Source organism: Primulina tabacum, chromosome 17 (assembly GCF_025594145.1).
Source record: "Primulina tabacum isolate GXHZ01 chromosome 17, ASM2559414v2, whole genome shotgun sequence".
NCBI classification, from domain to species: Eukaryota; Viridiplantae; Streptophyta; class Magnoliopsida; order Lamiales; family Gesneriaceae; genus Primulina; species Primulina tabacum.
Window position 1 is genome coordinate 4,070,122 of NC_134566.1, and position 13,347 is coordinate 4,083,468.

Below are 13,347 nucleotides of genomic sequence, written 5' to 3' on the forward strand. Positions count from 1 at the left end.
CGGATAATAAAATGCTCCCATGACCAGTAACTGGCGACCGGATAAAATAGTAAACGTCTAATCAGATTGTAGCCACAGTATACTGGGTGAAACAAACTCAACTGACCGGTAAATGGCGACCGGACAGGTAACTGGCGATCGGATTTAGCAATAATCCCATGATAGTGAAATGGCCACAAGCAATATCGCATAATCTCAAAAATGAACATTTTATATATTTATGCACGTAATATAATTAAATGGCACAATTAAATATCCTGTAATAATTTACTGCTTGGATTGGATTGCTCCCAGGCTCGCTGCAACCTAAATATGTCATGAAAAATATGCAATAGATTTATGGGACCAAACTATGCAATAACATTCTAAAATGTGACAATTACGCCTACCGACTTCGTATTTAATCATGACTCAGAACCAACCCGAACCAACACTGAACCGTCATGTAATCATGATTAAAATACGCCTAAGATGATAAAATAATGCTCCTAAAATGGTGAGGGCCGAAATCTGGGTGAATGGAGGCCAAAACAAGAAACGCTCTTTCGAGAGTCAATTTGGCACATCGCACCGTAAATTCTCGTACGACCTCAAAAATGAACCGAATTACAAACGGTCGAAAACATGACCTTTCTAACTCAATGAGGCACTGTCCAGTCCAAGACCATAGGCTAAAAGCCGACCGAAAACTCGAACGAGCCACTGAACCGTCACAGCAAGTTGCTGTCCAAAAATACAACAGCTGTGCTTGGTTTGCTTGCGTCATTTGCGAGGCTAATGGCCATTGGGGCTTGAACCTCCGACCAAAACCTCTTACCAACGTCCCAAGGAATGATTTGAACCATGGCTAGGGGCCATAGGCCAGCCACAATCCTCACCATTCCAGCAACCAACCAAAAACTCCTACCGAGGACACTCATGCGTGCGTGTGTGGTGTTGTGCTTCGCTTGCTATCTCGTCTCGTTCCAGTGATCATTTGATTGACCATGGCACGACCTAGACATCTTGGGGCATGGTGTGAACCATGGCTAAGGGCTTTAGGCCAACCAATATCCACACCATTCCACCATACTCGAACCAACACATGCTGTCAAAATCAAAGGGGCCGAGAAGGGGAGGGGCTGTTCTTGCGTTTGATTTAAAAACCGTTTAACCATGGACCAAGCCACCAAAAGGGTGACTTATTCACGTCTTAGACATGTTAGGGAAGTGATCTAACCATGGCTATAGGTCTCTGGGGCAGCCAAGATCAGATCCTTTCCCCTCATGACAGCAAACTGAATTTTTTTCGAACACAAATGGACACCAGTGGAGTTGCTGGAATTTTCGAATTTCCAGCAAGCATGGGGGTTGAAGTACTGGACTAAAGTTATCCTAATACATCCTAGAACATGTCTATATGTGGCCTTGAGAGCCTGGAATCGAGCCAACCACCTGAAGGTACAAAAACAAGCAAAAACAGTGAAGCTGCATCATGAAATTCGAAATTTCTGCATGTGAAGTTTTCTGAAAATGCTGAGGTATTTCGGTTTTTGCTTAATAAAACATGATCATGTAATGAAAATAATTGATATTAGGACTTGATTGAAGAGTCAAGGAAGAATATATGCATGCCTGGTTTCGTTTGAAAGAAAAACGAAAAGAAGAGACGATCCGGCGCAGAGGAGGTGGAGCGCTTTCTATTCTCCCTAGCTTGCTCGATTTTCTCTCTTCTTTTCTCTAGTGCTAGCCACGATTTTTCTTCTCAAAAACACTCTTAATTTCGGTGATGGAGGGGGGAATAATAGTGGTTAAAAGAGTGAGGAGAATGGGTGCAAAATATAGGGAAAGATATAAAGACCAAGTCTACTCTTTTTTGAATTTTGAATTCTAGTTGCTATCAAGTCTTCTTGGATGGATCTAGAAAGGGTTGGCCGATAATCCTTGCTAATCTAGACTAATATAATGCTCATTAATTAATTAAATAAGGCTGACTAGTAATTAAAAAAATTAGCATGCTAACACAACAAGGAATGGGTCAAAAGGGTGATGAGTTGGCAAGGCAATGATCTAGACATCTAAGGTGGCCGAAAATTCACTAATAAATGGAGGGGAATGTTGATTATCTAGTAAATCAATAACCCTTAAAAGCCTCACTAATACTTTAATTAATTTAGTGAATTAAGCCCTTAATTATTGGAACTTAAATGAACTTATTTCATACTCACCTCAAGTAATTAAATTAAATCCCCAAACCTCCTTATTAACTTAAATGAACTTACTTGCTAGCTAAAATAAATTCCTGAAATGTTTTCTAAATCTTAAATTCAATCTCAAAGCTCCAACTCCAGTCCGGCCTCACTGAAATAACTGAAAGAATAAAATTAAAACTACTGAAATGAAATAATTAACTTTAAAGAAAGGCACTTTAAATACTCATGCAACAAAAATCATTTTAATTTAAATACTAGAATTATGCATGGTTTATACGTAGTCTAATTTACGGGTTCTACAATCCTTCCCCCCTTAAAAGAAATTTCGTCCTCGAAATTAAAACTCACCGAATAACTCGGGGTAACGATCTCTCATCTCCGACTCAGACTCTCATGTAGCTTCCTCCTCTGAATGGTTGAGCCATCTGACTTTGACTCGCTTAACCAGCTTGTTCCGAAGCTTCTTCTCCTGCCTGTCTAGGATCTGCACTGGCCTCTCCTCATAAGATAGGTTCGGAGTAAGCTGCAACGGCTCAAAGTTCAGGACATGCGAAGGGTTCGCCATGTACTTCCTCAGCATGGAGACGTGGAACACATAGTGTACTCCGGCCAGATTCGGCGGAAGAGCCACACGATAAGCTAGCGTCCCAACTCTGTCGAGGATCTCAAATGGTCCAATGAACCTCGGACTGAGCTTCCCTTTCTTGCCAAATCTCATGACACCCTTCATAGGTGCCACCTTCACAAAGACATGGTCGCCGACAGCAAACTCTAAATCTCTCCTCCGCTGATCGGCATAACTCTTCTGTCGACTCAGAGCAGTCCTCATTCTATCACGGATCCGGGCTACTACATCGATAGTCTGCTGAATAATATCTGGACCCAACTCTGCTCTCTCTCCTACTTCATCCCAATGAACAGGAGATCTACACTTGCGGCCATATAGTGCTTCATACGGAGCCATACCAATGGAAGACTGGAAGCTGTTGTTGTAGGTGAACTCAACCAATGGCAAGTTCGACTCCCAACTCCCTGAGAAATCAATGACGCAAGCACGGAGAAGATCCTGTAAAATCTGAATGACTCGCTCTGACTGCCCATCTGTCTGCGGATGGAAAGCTGTGCTAAACAGCAACTTCGTACCCATAGTAGAATGCAAACTCTTCCAAAATGAGGAAGTGAATCTAGGATCTCTGTCAGATACGATAGAAACTGGAATACCATGGAGTCGGACTATCTCTCGGATATACCGCTCTGCATACTGAACCATGGTGAAAGTCGTCTTAATAGGCAAGAAGTGCGCTGACTTAGTAAGACGATCTACAATCACCCAGATAGCATTCGATCCTCTGGCTGACCTCGGCAATCCGGTCACAAAGTCCATGGTAACATTCTCCCTCTTCCACTCGGGAATAGGGAGAGGCTTGAGCAAACCTGCTGGTCTCTGATACTCCGCTTTCACTAATTGGCAAGTCAGACACTCGGACACAAATCGCCTGATATCCTTCTTCATCCCTGGCCACCAATACAATAGCTGCAGATCCTTGTACATCTTCGTACTCCCTGGATGAATAGAGTACGGCGACGTATGGGCTTCTGATAAGATATCTACTCGGATAGAATCACTGCTAGGAACCCATATCCTGTCTCGGTATCTCACAATACCATCACTGACTGAATACAAGACACTGCCCTTGGCCTCATCCCTCTGCTTCCACTTGGCCAACTGCTCATCTGCTGACAGACCACTGTGAATACGGTCCAAAAGGGAAGACTGAATGGTCAAGGTAGATACACGGGGAACTCTACCTTGAGGATAAGTCTCAAGATCAAACCTCTGTATCTCAATCTGAAGAGGTCTCGACACTGTCAAATGAGTCATCACTGCGACTTTTCTGCTCAATGCATCCGCAACTACATTAGCTTTACCTGGGTGGTAGCTAATGTCACAGTCATAATCCTTCACAAGCTCCAACCAACGCCTCTGACGCATGTTCAGCTCCTTCTGCGTAAAGAAATACTTGAGGCTCTTGTGGTCGGTAAAGATCTGGCACTTCTCTCCATACAGATAATGCCTCCAAATCTTCAAGGCAAAAACTACTGCGGCCAACTCTAGATCATGGGTAGGGTAGTTCTTCTCATGAGTCTTCAACTGTCTAGAAGCATAAGCTATCACCTTCCCATGCTGCATCAATACTGCGCCAAGACCGAGCTTCGAAGCATCGGTATACAGAACAAACTCACCGGACCCTGACGACACGGCCAAAACTGGTGCTGAGATAAGAGTTTGCTTCAAAGTATCGAAGCTCTTCTGACACTCCTCGCTCCAAACAAATTTCACATTCTTCTTGGTCAGTGCTGTGAGTGGAACTGCAATCGAAGAGAATCCCTTAATGAACTTCCGATAATATCCTGCTAAGCCAAGAAAATTGCGGATCTCTGATGCATTCTGCGGCACAACCCAATCTCTAATTGCTGCAACTTTCGCTGGGTCTACCTCAATACCACTGCTGGATACAATGTGGCCTAAGAACGCCACCTTCTCTAACCAGAATTGGCATTTACTGAACTTTGCGAATAATTTGTGCTTTTGCAATGTCTGCAACACTGTGGCCAGATGCCTGCTGTGATCCTCCCGATTCTTGGAGTAGACGAGAATGTCATCTATGAATACTATCACAAACTGGTCGAGGTATGGCTGAAATACGCGATTCATGAGATCCATGAAGATCGCTGGCGCATTCGTCAAACCGAACGGCATCACAAGAAACTCGTAGTGACCATAACGAGTCCTGAAAGCTGTCTTTGAAATATCAGCATCTCTCACCTTCAACTGGTTATAACCGGAACGCAGATCTATCTTAGAGAAAATCGAAGCTCCCTGCAACTGGTCAAACAGATCCTCAATCCTCGGAAGTGGGTATTTATTCTTCACTGTAACCCTGTTCAACTCTCAATAGTCAATACAAAGTCTCATAGAGCCATCCTTCTTCTTAACAAACAAGACTGGCGCGCTCCAAGGTGAGAAACTAGGGCGAATGAACTCCTTGTCAAGAAGTTCCTGAATCTGCTTCTTAAGCTCTGCCATCTCTCTCGGTGCAAGTCGGTACGGTGCTTTTGAGATCGGAGCCGTACCTGGCATAAGCTCTATGGAAAACTCCACCTCTCTCTCAGGTGGCATACCAGAGACGTCCTCAGGAAAAACGTCTAAGAAGTCTCTAACAATCGGAACATCTGAGGCTGACTGACTGGGTGCCTCGGGGACAGATACAAAGGTTTCTAGAAACGCCCGACACCCTCTATGCATGAGCTTCCCAGCCTGAACATATGGAATAATACGTGGTAGAGGAAAGTACCTGTCTGGCTCAAATAAGAACTGCGTCATTCCAGGCGGTCAGACTAGAACAGATCTCTGTTGGAAGTCAATCAAACTCTGTTCCGCAGTAGCCAATCCATCCCTAGTATAATGTCAAACTATGGCATCGGCAGTACGCTAAGATCCGCATAAACAAGGTTGCCATGGAGCTCAAGATCTATGTCTCGGATCACACTGGTGGCTGCCATCTCCTCGCCAGACGGCAGTACTACGGAATAGGCTATATCTAGCCCCCAATGGTCTTAACTTTGAGGAATTTAGCAAAGACCTCTGAAATGAATGAGTGGATGGCCCCTGAATCTATCAAGGCCTTCGTAGCGAAATCGGATATAAAAATTCTCCCTGAAAGATCGGAACTCTAAGTTGAACCCAATAGTTACAAAGACTAAACTTATAGACATGCAAAGGTTGAAGTTCATCTAACTTAAATTTCCAAAATATTAAAAAGTAGAGCATGCAATCCTAACGCAATTCTATGTTCAAAATATTAACCCAAAACATTAAGTTCCAAATGCAGACTCAAAGCTTAAGGTACCTGTCATCAGCATAGTACCGGGGTTCGTCTCCGTCTCATGGAGAGCAAACACTCTGCCCTGGGTAGGCAGGTTCCTTTGAGGGCACTGCAGAAATAAGTGGTCTGGACTACCACACCTATAACACTTTCCTGAGCCGTACAAACATGCTCCAGGATGACGACGTGAACACTTAGGACAGACTGGGCGCTCAGGAGCCCTCGGTGCTGGGCGTCCCCGCTGCTGCTGGCCTCTGTTTCTAGGCGGTCCGTGAAAAGGCCTCTTGTTCTGCTGCTGATGCTGCTGAGGAGGAGGGCGGTGCGGTACCTGGGCTGGTCGCTTTCCCAAGCGATCTCTCTCGATATCACGCTGATCCTGCTCTGCGGCTAGGGCTTTGAGACAGCGACCTCATAAGAAGTAGGGTCAGACACCCTAACATCACGGCGCAAGATCGACCGTAGACCCACCAGAAAATGCATCATCTTGGCTCTAGCATCGTTTGCGATCAGGGGTACAAAATGACAACCCCTCTCGAACTTACGGATGAACTCCGTAACAGTCATATCTCCTTGCCTCACGCTCATAAACTCAGTGGTCAACCTGGTGCGCACTTCCTCAGCAAATTATTTGGAGTAGAACACCTCCGTGAAGCGTACCCAACTCAGCGTAGCCATGTTCAGGGCTACCGATGCTCCTTCCCACCATAAGCGGGCATCTCCTCCGAATAAGTATGTGGCACATCGGACTCTGTCTGCATCTCCAAGCTCCATGAACTCAAAGATAACCTCGAGGGACTTGATCCAGCCCTAAGCAATCATGGGGTCAGACGTCCCAGAAAACTCTTTCGGACGCATCTTCATGAATCTTTCGTAGACAGCCTCGGGCCCTGTCGGCCTGGTCGCCACAGCATTGTTCCCCGCAAAATGTGCGAAGAACTGAGTCATCCCAGCTAACATCTGGGCATTCATGTCCGGTGGAGGTGGAGGTGGTAAGTCTCTCTCCTGCCTCGGCTCCTCTCTGTCCTCTCGGCGAGGCTCCTCCCCAGTAGGGCGCTCAAGGATGCGTCTAGGGGGCATACTGTTCCATACATAACCCATACGTAACTAACATGCATAATTACATAATTTATTTAAATTTAAATACTGAACAAATAAAATGAATCTGGACATAAAATGCTTCATGAAATCATGCCGTTAAGAAAATAATTCATGCTTTAGAGAAAATGCGTAAATATAAACTTACAGACCGAAGACGTGACTTTAAGAGCTTCTCTTGGTCAGTAGTAGTACAACCCTATACAGAACCACCGCTCTGATACCATCTGTAAAGGCCTAAAATCCTTACTTGGAAATTTGCGGAAAATTTAAAATTTTTCTTTTTAAATAATTAAAATTGCCTCCTTCATAAATGAACTTATAAATAAAGTTTGATGTTCAATGTGGCAGCGGAAGGATTAACATTTTTGAAATAAGAGTAAAAAGTTTTTCCAACAATAATTAAAACGTTTGAGCCATCAATTAAAAATAAATGCTGAACTGAGGTCCTCGGGTCCTACTACTGCCGACTCGAGCCTGCTCACTGGTCCCCGCCCTCGGCCCCGGCATCATCAGAACCTACAACAATCAAGTCTAGTGAGTCTAAAGACTCAACATGCATATATCGTAAATAACGAGTAAATACTATAATAAAATTTCATGGAATAAAAATGTCGTGTCATGAGGCATATCGTAAAAGTGTCGTGTCATGATTAATTATAATACGTGCATAACTGAACTGAAAATATCATGGTAAAAATGTTTGCTCCTTGGAGCCCTGTACTGAAATAGCCTGTAATAATTTTTCTGGTGAGATTATGGTATACGCAAGTGGCCCCTGCACTGAAACTGATCGATAACTGCCGACCGGATAATAAAATGCTCCCATGAGCGGTAACTGGCGACCGGATAAAATAGTAAACGTCTGATCAGACTGTAGCCACAGTATACTGGGTGAAACAAACTCAACTGACCGGTAACTGGCGACCGGATTTAGCAATAATCCCATGATAGTGAAATGGCCACAAGCAATATCGCATACTCTCAAAAATGAACATTTTATATATTTATGTACGTAATATAATTAAATGGCACAATTAAATATCCTGTAATAATTTACTGCTTGGATTGGATCGCTCCAAGGCTCGCTGCAACCTAAATATGTCATGAAAAATATGCAATAGATTTATGGGACCAAACTATGCAATAACATTCTAAAATGTGACAATTACGCCTACCGACTTCGTATTTAATCATGACTCCGAACCAACCCGAACCAACACTGAACCGTCATGTAGTCATGATTAAAATACGCCTAAAATGATAAAATAATGCTCTTAAAATGGTGAGGGCCGAAATCTAGGTGAATGGAGGCCAAAACAAGAAACGCTCGTTCGAGAGTCAATTTGGCACATCGCACCGTAAATTCTCGTACGACCTCAAAAATGAACCGAATTACAAACGGTCAAAAACATGACCTTCCTAACTCAATGAGGCATTGTCCAGTCCAAGTCCATAGGCTAAAAGCCGACCGAGAACTCGAACGAGCCACTGAACCGTCACAGCAAGTTGCTGTCCAAAAATACAGCAGCTGTGCTTGGTTTGCTTGCGTCGTTTGCGAGGCTAATGGCCATTGGGGCTTGAACATCGAACCAACACCTCTTACCAACGTCCCAAGGAATGATTTGAACCATGGCTAGGGGCCCTAGGCCAGCCACAATCCTCAGCATTCCAGCAACCAACCAAAAACTCCTACCGAGGACACTCATGCGTGCGTGTGTGGTGTTGTGCTTCGCTTGCTGTCTCGTCTCGTTCCAGTGGTCATTTGATTGACCATGGCACGACCTAGACATCTTGGGGCATGGTGTGAACCGTGGCTAAGGGCTTTAGGCCAACCAAGATCCACATCATTCCACCATACTCGAACCAACACATGCTGTCAAAATCAAAGGGGCCGAGAATGGGAGGGGTTGTTCTTGCGTTTGATTTAAAAACCGATTAACCATGGACCAAGCCACCAAAAGGGCGACTTAGTCACGTCTTAGACATGCTATGGAAGTGATCTAATCATGGCTATAGGCCCCTAGGGCAGCCAAGATCCGATCTATTCCCTTATGACCGCAACATCAGATTTTCGAACACAAATGGACACAAATGGAGTTGCTCTCATTTTCAAATTTCCAGCAAGCATGGGGGCTGAAACAATGGACTAAAGTGATCCTAATCCATCCTAGAACATGTCTTGATGTTGCCTTGGGAGCCTGGAACCGAACCAATACCTGAAACCACAACATCAAAGAAAACCGTGAAGCTGCCATGAAAGTCGAAAAAAAATCTGCACATGCATTTCGAAAAGGCTTGAGGTATATTTCGGTTTTCTTGTATAAAATCATGTACAAGTGATGTTTAAAAATAATAGTAGGACTTGATTGAAGAGCAAGAAAGATTATATGCATGCCTGGTTTCGTTTTGAAAGAAAACGAACGAAACGACGACGACGCCACGTCGTCGTGGTGCGATCTAGCTTTCTTGTCTACCTTGCTCGAATTCTCTCCTCTTAAAAGCTATGAACCTCACGATTTTTTTCTTCTCACATACACTCTGAATTCGGTGGAGAGGGGAGGATAATATTGGTTAGGGGAGTGAGGGAGTGGTTGCCATATAATGGGGAACAAGCAAGACCAAGTCTACTTGTTTTGAAATTTGAATTATGGTTGTTATCAAATGATATGTTGGATGATTCTAGAATGCAAGTGGCCGAACATGCAAGGCTAGGACTAGGTTAGGATAATGCTCAATAATTAATTAATTAAGGTGGACTAATAATAAAAGAAAGATTAGCATGTTAATCACCAAAAAGAATGGGTCAAAAGGGTGATGAGTTGACATGGTAATGCTCTAGCAATTAGGGGTGGCCGAAATCTTCACTATAAAAGGAAGGGGAAATGTTGATTATCTAGTAAATTAATAACCCTTAAAAACCTCACTAATCCTTTAATTAATTTAGTGAATTAAACCCTTAATTATTGGAACTTAAATGAACTTATTTCCTACTCACCTCAAGTAATTAAATTAAATCCCCAAACCTCCTTATTAACTTAAATGAACTTACTTGCTAGCTAAAATAAATTCTGGAAATGTTTCTTGAATCTTAAATTTTATCTCAAAACTCCAACTCCAGTCCGACCTCACTGAAATAACTGAAATGGTAAAAATCAAACTACTGCATGAAATAATAAAATAATTAACTTTAAATACTCATGCAACAAAAAAATCATTTTTAATTTAGATACTAGAATTATGCATGGTTTATACGTAGTCTAAGTTACGGGTTCTACAATTTATCTTAGTTAGCCAACAGTAAGTTATTTGCAGGAAAGCAGAAGGGAATATCAAGTACTTAAACTGAAATTTTATTAGAAACCATTCCAGTACATTAAACGATGCAGAAGTAAAATCAGTAGATCAACAAATGCTCTTTAACAAGAAGCTTTACATTAAACTTTTTGCATTCAGTAATATCAGCAGATCGTAGTATCTTTAGCAGGAAAAGGATGGTCTGCTTCGAAAAGATTCCAGCAAGCTTGGGTCTAGTAAGAATCTAGCAAGCTTGGGTCTTGTTAGCACTAATGTGTAATCAGATACTTTACCGGACATCAGCTTCATCGATCAACCAGCACTCTCTTATTGCATTAGAAAGCCTCTGGAAAAGATCGATGCTACATCTCCGACTAAATGGAAGCAACAAATCTTTTTGATTGTTGACATTACAACTCCAGGAGTTTGATCCAAGGATCATTACGTAAAGAATGAAATCTTCAAACTTCCTTCTGAACATTTTTGCTTCGGCTCCTGGATCAAACTCTAACTCTTCTTTAACTTGAGCAGATTATGAATGTTTAACTTCGTTTAAGTTTTGCAGGCATTTATAGTAATCTTCGGAAGACACAAAGACTCTTGCGACTGTTCATTTTCAACAGTTCAGATTGAAAGATTGCCAAAAGTCGTTTGGTGTTTAATATCCACTTATTAGTTGCATTTACCGAGGGGGAACAGTATCTTAGTCAGACTAAGATTTTTATACCTTTTTCAGAAAACAGATAGAGTATTTGTCTTTTCGATAAAACAACAAGTCTGCTGGTTTTGTCACAGTGCTCAAATATTTCAGCACTCTGAAACTTCCAGCAGACGTTATCATAAAACGACAAATCTTCTTCTGATTATTTTTAGTAACCGTCGGGACAGCCCGCCTATTTCAAATTTTTAAATCATTCGCGTCTCTGACAAACTTTGCAAGTCTTTTCAAACATTCAACCATAAACATACTGACACGTGTCCTTATGTTTACTTGACGGCTGTACATTCATTTTAAAATATCACCTTCTCATTTTTCACTTTTACCGATTCAAAATTGTTGCTACTCAGCTACTGCTTTCTCTTAATCATCTTCTATCTACTGCAAATTTTATCTGATCCTTTCATCGTAGAGAAATTGCCGGAGCATACACTCTTAATGCATATCAAGTCAACTTTGCTTCAGTTCTCAATGTCAAAGATAAGAATCTTGTTAAAATGTTTCAAGACCTTAAGAAATCAGGACTTCGAAACTTCTTGGAAGCACCAGCTGTGATATACAAAAATGCTCTTATGGATTTCTACGCTAAGGCAGCTGTGCATGAAGGAAAGATCGTCCACTCTCAAGGAGATGCATCCATCTCCATTGATGCCGCACTATTGGGCGCAACTTTTCTCCTCCCACTTTCAGGTACTTCTGAACTATCTGATATTTCCAAGCTAGAAATGTCTATTGCTCTTAGCACTTTCTTAGCCACTGGAGAAGAATTGTCTCCTTCTTGCCACAAAAAGTTACTCAAAATGGAATATCAAATTCTGGCTGATATTGTGGCGAAGGCTATATTAGTCAAAGATGGCACGTTCGACAAGTTAACAAAGGAGAAAATTCAAGTGATGGCTGCCATCACTAAGGGAACTAAAGTGGATTGGAGTCATTTCATATTCAGAATCATGAAAGACATGGTCATCAAGAAAAGTTCTGGATTTGCTGTTCAGATCAGCACAATGCTCAAGGATGCTGGTTTCGCTTTTACAAGTGAACAGGATGCTGTTTCAGTAACAATGATTGATGCTGAGAATGTACTCGCTTTAAGGCCCAAGCCAACCGTGGCTGAATTTGTTGCCTTGAAAAAGGAGATTGGAGAGACTCTTTCTGAGACTTAGAAACCTCAACGAAAGATTAAAAGGAAAAGAGTGATCGCGTCTCTACTGATTCTGATAAAACAGTATCAGAAGAGTCTACTGCTGATGTTCAACCATCCCTACCAACTCCAATAAAAGAGAAAGCACGGACTGTTCTTAAAATCAAGAAGACAGCAGCAATTTCTGAAATTGAGAAAGTGCCAATCAGACAGGTGTTTCCAGAAGTGGTTCCATCTGCACGATCCAATGCTCCTACTTCAGTGCAAGATGTTGCATCTGTTCCAGCAACATCTACTGCTTCTACTTTCAGACCAATGTCTGGAATAGTGATTAGAGAACCAACAAGGGGGCTTCTGCATTTCGACCCATTTTGCCTATTTCATCAACCGACAAAGGCAAAGGAAAGATGATTGAAGAACCACAACTTTTTGGACTCAGAACAACTGTGACCACAGGTGTTGATCTTCATTTGGCAGAAATAGAAAGCTCTGCCAATGATGACATGAATTTCTTTGACGAGTGGCACAAGGTCCGAATTTTTCATTCTTTTGCTTACTTCAAGAAGAAAGGATCCTATGGGAAAATAATGAACGCTGAGAATAGGGTCATTCAGCTTGCCAAAACAGAAAATATAATCGAGGCCTTGCGTAGAAGAAGCTACATCCTCAAACAGCTGAAATGTCAGAAGTTGGAATCGGTTCTGAAAATTCTTAAATCAAATTTTGATCCTACAATTCCTACTGTTGTTCAGGATCAAAACGTCATTCTGATTCTAACTGACAAATTGAAACAGATGAGTGAGCAACTTCTTGATCAAGAAAAGGGTTTTGGCGAGCCAATTGAATATCAAGTCGGCCTTGTTCCAGACTTTCCACAGATCCAGACAGTTGAGGAACGGACTACAGCTTCACCAAAAGCTTCTGTTCTCAGTACTCCTGCATCACCAACAAGGCCTCTTCAGTCATCATCTCTTTTGTCTGTGCATGAACTGGCTTCCGTTGAAGAAGTCATTAAGT